This window comes from Sycon ciliatum, chromosome 8, assembly GCF_964019385.1.
Source record: "Sycon ciliatum chromosome 8, ocSycCili1.1, whole genome shotgun sequence".
Classification (NCBI taxonomy): domain Eukaryota; kingdom Metazoa; phylum Porifera; class Calcarea; order Leucosolenida; family Sycettidae; genus Sycon; species Sycon ciliatum.
In genome coordinates, this window is record NC_088650.1 from 24,078,317 (window position 1) to 24,085,425 (window position 7,109).

Consider the following 7,109-nt stretch of genomic DNA (forward strand, 5'->3'; position numbering starts at 1 on the left):
ATCACCGACTCATCGGTGATGGTGGATTACGCAGCGGGCTTCCTGAGCGGCAACGCCAAGCTATGGCTCATCGCATCGTTGGATACGGGTGTGGAGTTCTCGACGTGGCCAGCGCTGCGTGAAGCCCTCGCCAAGGTGTACGGTCCGTTGCATCATCAAGAGCGGGTGCGACTGGATCTCTTCGCTGTCAGGCAGCACTCAGCGCAGGTTGACGGGCCCGTCTTCCCCCCAGATGAAACAGATGAAACAAGATGAAACGAGATGAAACGAGATGAAACAAGATGAAACGCCAAGTACGGGCGCAGATGGGGCCGAGATGAAACGAAATGAAACAAAATGAAACAAAATGAAACAAGATGAAACAAGATGAAACAAGATGAAACCAAATGAAACTCGAAGTACGGGCGTAGATGGGCCGCGAATGAAACAAGATGAAACAAGATGAAACAATGTATGGGCGTAGATGGGGCGCACGCGACCATGTACCACGCGTGAACGAGCGAAAAGAACTGAATCCAATCATTGAAATAATTTTGTTTGCAGAGGCAATTCGCGCAAGGGAGGGATAGCAATTAATTATTTGATGGCTTGCGAGTGACAGCACGAGCCGAATTTATTGCCCGTGGAAGTACCCACGATAGCAATACACTGTTGGGAACATGGTGGCGCCGCTGACGGTACCTATGTAAGTGGAATTACTTTATTGGAAGTACCCACGACGGGGAAAATAGTCTCTCTAGTATTGTCGGTGAATGGCGATGGTGGTGGTGGCGATGGCTACTTTCCTCTGCTCAGAGAGAACCCCTGCATGTCCTTCGTCGTGATGCGAAAGAGCAGTGGATGCAGGTAAAGGCCGTGTCAGAGAATTTCGCCTAGTGCTGTGGTCAGGGTGAAAATAAATTAGGGCTGAAACGATCATTCAATAACTCCAAGCGATCAACCAATCTCTTTAGCGATGAATATCATTGTAACATAGAAAAATGTGGGCACAAGTTATGCAATCGAGTCCTCCAACTAAACCAGATTTCGAATAGTCAGACGTGCACAAGGCTAGCACAAAACTGACAAGGAGTATGAGTACTGAGACATTGAGATCAATTATAATTGTTGGTTCATAATTATAGATTCTTTCCGGCTGTAGTCGTGCACCTCGAACACAAGACTATGAAGAAATTCCATGATGCCTTTGCAACATTAGCTGTGGCCACCAGTCAAACACTCTAAATATACCCAGGCTACCGCTCAGTGTTTGGTATTCTGTAAACATTTCAGACAATTGTGTCGACACCTGTAGACATCTGACTGGTCTAAAGCCTAGTTCACATTCGACGTAACACTGACGGTACAGGACGTAAGGGCCTGTCGGGACGGCTGGGGTGAGCTGTAAAATCTTTTACGATTCGTACGACACAACATGCTGCAGTCGTTGCGATGTTCTCCAGCGAACGGCGCGAGTCATAAGGCACAGTCCGTGACGGGGTGACTTTCGGACCTAATTTCTTGTTTTTCGGGACTTCTTTTCAATTATTTCTCCTTGAATGAAGCGAAATCAAATTCACAATACTAGTTTTTCATGGAGACAAAAGTAGCCCTGAAAGTTGTGCCATTCGAATAGTAGCCCTAGGAAATGATAAAACAGTTCATCTGTCATTCTCCTAAACTATCCCTAAATACCATAAGTGACATGAGATCTTATCTTGCTAAAATTCAACTCAAGTCGTGTTGGCCATTCTGCGAGTTATCATGGGAAGCGCAGTGTTCGAAATCCTAAAAATTTCCTAGTACGAATCGGGAGTGGATGGCGCACGACGCCGCCTCCTGTTCTCATTCAAAATGCAGCCGTTTTGTACGCTTGCGTCTCCGTCTATGCCCGTCTACGGTATGAAAAGTTGAACTGATCCAACACTTCCCGTCGCTTCCCGATCCGTACGGTAGTATGGTTGCGTTCCCGTTCCTGGTGTTCACATTGGACGCCGTCAGACCGTCCTGTAGCTTCCCATCGATCCTTACGCCGCGTCCCGTCGAATTTGAACTAGGCTTTATCAATATGAACTAGAGGAGTTCATGTTGTTGTTTCTAGAACGAAGAATCAGGCTTGTCGTCACCCTTTGGCTTGAAGCTCTTATCACCAACTTCCGCAACGAATCAATCGAAAAGATACCGTCTTGACTCCCGATCTCTTTCATAGCCACGCATCAATATTACTGCGCTTGAAAGTACACGATTGCACTCGTATCCACAATTGGATGGAGTGCAAGGGCTAGAATACTGCCACTGGTATGCATGCATAAAAAATCGTTTGCATTCGCTTTGAACACTAGCGATTATCGATTGCGCTCTTAAAACGATCGGTTTGCGAGTTATCTGTATACTTGTTTCAGCCCTAAATGCATTGCCCTCGTAGAGGACAGGGATGAGCAGTGATATGAGCAGGGATGTGAGTACTGATGTGCCTTTCGTCCTCATATTTTACAGAGAAGACGTCTGCCCCCAATAATAAAATTAATGTAGTAATGATAATGTGTTGCCCTTTCATCTTCTCAGGAGCCCTATGCCTTTGCCTCTTCTCCCCTGGACTGAATGGACTGGACGCTCTGTCCAGTAGTGTCCAGTAAATGATTTGTAGTGTAAGTTAGGGTGCACTCTCTCTTGAGGATTTGCCCACCTTGATGATTGTGCTCTTCGTGTTATTAGAAAATGTCTCTACCTGCCAGGATGGTATAAGAGCACGAACTGAATCACCTGTTGGTGCAGAAGGCTTGGAGGACTGCTTTTGAAACAGTTGTTCAAATTTCCTGCACCTCTTCGTAGCCGTTGTCTGATTTCTGCATTCTGGGGAGACTGAAGTTAAGGTTAGTGAAGCTGCACAGTCCCCGTGGAAATGTTTATGCTGCAACTATTTACTGCTGACATGTATTTATGTATTTCAGGAATCTCCAGAGGGTGAAGGCTTGCTGCAAGCTCCGTCCCTTCAATGTCGTGATACATCCGTAGATCAGTCGTGTGCCTGTCCTGTGCTTTTATGAGCATGCTCCTTTGCACATGCCTTTGTCCTGTGCATGCGCGGGCGTGGGCGCGCGCGTGTGTGTGTGTGTACGCCAACGACACCGTCCGTGCACATGTGCATGGACGTGAGTTTGTGCGTTTGCCTTTGTTATATGCATACAGTATTATCAATTTATCATGCCTATACAAGCCTTGCTAGTGTCTCGATAGGAGAAGCAGATACATGATTACACCACTTGGGTTTTGACCTTCTTTGGCCGGGGCGAATGTCGAAGGAAAGACTCCCTCTGGGCCAAGGTGTTGGCGACAGTTGAGAGTTGTCCTCTATTTTGCAGCGGGGGACAGCATGGCATATTTGGTGCCGGAAAGAGTGCAGTTGCACTTTTCATGTTACTGTAAAATTTGCTAGGTCACTCCCTTGAAGCTGGAGACTGCTGATACTGCTGCTCAAACGGCTGCTGCTGTTACTCTCTGCTGCTACCATGGTCGTTGCTTTGTATCAATGGCGAAAATTCTCAGATGAGCTTTGGGTCCGGGCACTAGAACCCTGCTGCTGCCTCTGCAGCAGTTGTAGAAAGTTTTATAATACCAGTGTCGATGGTGAACTTCTGCTCTTTTTTTTTATCCCAGACACTTTGTGCTCAAGAGACTGTTAGGTCTTTGTGGTGTTGTCGTTGCTGTTTGGTTATACTAGTTGACGTCTGTTTGGAAATATATTGTGCTTTTCTGTGTGTTCATGTGAACGTAGAAGCCCTCACCGAAACCAACACTACGTTGCTGTGTTGTTTTCTTCCAAGGTCGGGCACAGTAAAGGAGACGACTCTGTGAGTATCTTCGCAGATGAACTTTGGGTTAACAGAATGCAGGTGCTGCTGCTCTTGTGCCGGGCTGTTGGTGTCAATGATGGGGTGGATCATGCTTTCTCTTTATATACCTTTTGTATATTTGTGTGTAAGTAGGAGCACATACCAACACGTAATCTTTCTAAAGCCTAGTTCTCTTTCGACGCAACGCTGACGGTACGGGACGTAAGGGCCTGTGACGGCTGGGGTGAGCTGTAAAATCTTGTACAATTCGTACGACACGACATGCTCCAGTCTTTGCGATGTTCAACAGCGAATGGTGCGAGTCATAAGGCACAGTCCGTGACGGGGTGACCGTCCCGGCGTTTCCCGTCGATCCTTATGTCGCGTCCCGTTGCGCCCCGTCGAATGTGAACTGGGCTTAACAATGGCATGGAGACAGTTTCAATTGCAGTTTAATGTTACTGCACTGCACTGCAGGTATCAAGGCACTACCCAGAAGGAGGATGTTGGCCTTCTCCTGATGGGAAAATGTCTTCTTTCTCATGGCGTGGCCAGGACTGCACTGACCCTACCATCCACTCTACCTCTCCGGAAAGGGACTTGACAACCAGTCAAGATGGATGTGCAGAGATATACCAGCGGTAAGTCACATGCTTAGGATATCCACTTGATGAAGGAAGGACAGGTGCTCAACTACTACACCAAAATGTGAGCATAAGGAGATGGGCTGATGGGTCATGGATGGGTGACAGGTATTTGCCCGGTTGCTGGAGTATAACAACCTGGGTCTTTGATTGGTTTAGAAGCGGTCCGCTCTATTCGGGGTGCCATCCTCAATTAGACGGGCAGTGAAGATCTTGCAGGATCAATCGCACATGTAGAATATGGACATGTGGATGCGGGCAGCAGATCTGTAATTTCCAGTATCAAAGTTCAGTTGTATTTGCTTTTCTTTATTTTCTATTTGTGATGTTGTTCACTGCAGCTTCTAGCATTAACTGCCAATTTGCACTGACGCAGCAAGACTCCCAACAGTCAAGTATGTTTCATTGCATGCACTAGGATTACAGTAGAATGCCGATTATCCGAATGTCAACTGTCCAAACAGTCAATTATCCGAAATTCCTGTTTGCACTGAATTCAATTCAATAAGTCGACTTATACCGGTAAAATATGGTAACAGCGGGACTGTAGGGTGTGGCATTTCCATGATACAGTGGAAAATTTCACGATTTTTGGTGCAAACATAGCTCGGACGCTGCTCGATTGGATATACAATGCAGGTTCTTGGAACCACGGACACGACTCTTCGATTCAAGGATCACAACTGAACGTTTTAGGTCCGGGAGCTGTTCGCGGTTTTGTCGCTTGTCACGGTTGTGGACTCATCGTTGTAGCATAAATGAGGCTGGACTATTCCAAGCGGAAAACTAAAATATTTCCTTCTCAAAGCACAATCACCGGCCCGGAGGAGCACACCTTCTCTAACTACATGCCGGGTGCAGTACATGACACGTCCGTGTATTGACTAGTCTCTTGTACATTAATTTTAGATCTACCACACGACTCGCGTAGCGCTAGCACAGCAGTGCGGGTGTAGTCATGTACTACTACTACTACAGTACTGCCGGGCGCCGAAGAACGGACCGCCGATGAACGGCCAGGCTATGATTTTGCTATTTTTTAAGAACGGTCTAGGTAGAAACGTGATGTACAATATGAATATGATGTACACTCAGACGTATAACTCTGCATAAATGTACATGTAAGACTGTACCATCGAATATGAACGAAACTGCTGTGTTCGCCAAAAATAAGAACGGGCTAGGCTAGAACCCTGACCCCGTTCTTCGGCGCCCGGCAGTACTGTAGTGTAATGTTCCGTATGTTTGTTGACTATGGCATGCACGCAGAAGCCAGCGGATGTAAAAAGTCCAACTCGGAAACGGCTAAAAACGGGGTATCCTCAAATTTTGCCGAGCTGAAAATCACAGGGTACGTAGGGCTTGTAACAGTGAGTCGAATGCTCTTGGTACGAAGAAGCTGCGACAGATGGTTCTCAAATCGAACGCGTTTCGAATATTGGCCATTTTGCACACAAATAGATGGTGTGGCTACCTGGCTGCACACTGTGACCTTATCACCTGGATCAGGTAGACTGCGTGCTCGCTTTCGCTCATTTTCGATTGGGCGTATCTGACGAACCATGGACCGCAGCCTCCTCGGAAAAGAACATTCGACTCAGCGCCCCAAACTCTATGGGTCCTGAAATTAAAAAAATTCAGCAGACTTCCCCTCTAATACGTAAGGCAGAACTTATTACAGTCCTTGATTAGAAGTTGACATATTCTTGTACGAATCCGGTGTCTTTTGTGAAAAGTGTATGCAAGCCTTTTAAAAAGCATCTCCCACCAGGCATTCGATCGAATTTTTCATGGCGTGGAGATTTGTTACGGCGTGAACCGATGCTTGGCGTGTAGAATTTGCTTTTTGATGTGTTCTTTGGAAGATGCAGTCTTAAAAATGGTGTGGATGTCTTTGTTTCTGTCCTTCTGCTGTCTTCGTAGGAAGAATAATATAGACGTGCAGAAAATGTAGGAGAGCGATGACATCAGAAGGACACTCTCAGGTTCAGGGTACCTGTACTGCCCCAATAAAGTGGGTCAGATCCCAAAACGAGGTTGGCCGAAGCAAAAAAAATAGAAGAGCCTGCCTTGAACTGAATATGAGAAGGAAGAAGAAGAAGACAAAGAAAGAGAAAGAGTAGGAATTTGTTTGTGTAAACTTTGTTTCCTCTGTCTAGGCTGCCACCGCATTATAGCAGCCAACAGTGTGTGTGTGTGTGTGTGTGCGTGCGTGCGTGCGTGCGTGCGTGCGTGCGTGCGTGCGTGCGTGTGTGTGCATATGTGTGTGTGTTTACGTTTGTGTGCACACGCTTGTGTGTGTGTTTGCATGTGTGTATATTCTGCTAATCTTGACTTAAATTTCACATCTGGGCATATTGTGTTCTGTATGTGAATTTATCTTCATTAACTTGTGCGCTACGTTCCTTTCTTCACGTTACGGCATTTTAGTATTGTTTTACTTGAACATCATACTCTCGCCCAACTTTGTTTCACCAACAAAGGTTTATTCTCCAAAGTATTTCTAATTGATTGTGTATGAGTTTCATACTACTGTCAGGGGCGTCGGAATGTTTTTTAGTGTGGTACGGTCAGCCATCTGAAGTACAATTGACTCGTGGGGGAGTGTTGGCTGAGCCGAAAATTTTGGAATTTTAGATCCCAGATCAGTGTA

General features: G+C 46.3%; 1 long non-coding RNA gene across 3 annotated transcripts; it reads left to right on the forward strand.

Moving 5' to 3' along the window:
* Nucleotides 1–336: 336 nt before the first annotated feature.
* On the forward strand, nucleotides 337–7,109 carry LOC135822426 (uncharacterized). 3 transcript variants are annotated; one of them, XR_010554491.1, is made up of 6 exons: nucleotides 713–846; nucleotides 2,695–2,852; nucleotides 3,755–3,830; nucleotides 4,290–4,453; nucleotides 4,798–4,851; nucleotides 6,887–7,109. It is a non-coding gene; the product is annotated as an uncharacterized LOC135822426 (long non-coding RNA). The 3 variants fall into 3 exon arrangements; XR_010554492.1 differs by lacking the exon at nucleotides 6,887–7,109 and adding an exon at nucleotides 6,380–6,874; XR_010554493.1 differs by lacking the exons at nucleotides 713–846; nucleotides 6,887–7,109 and adding an exon at nucleotides 337–685.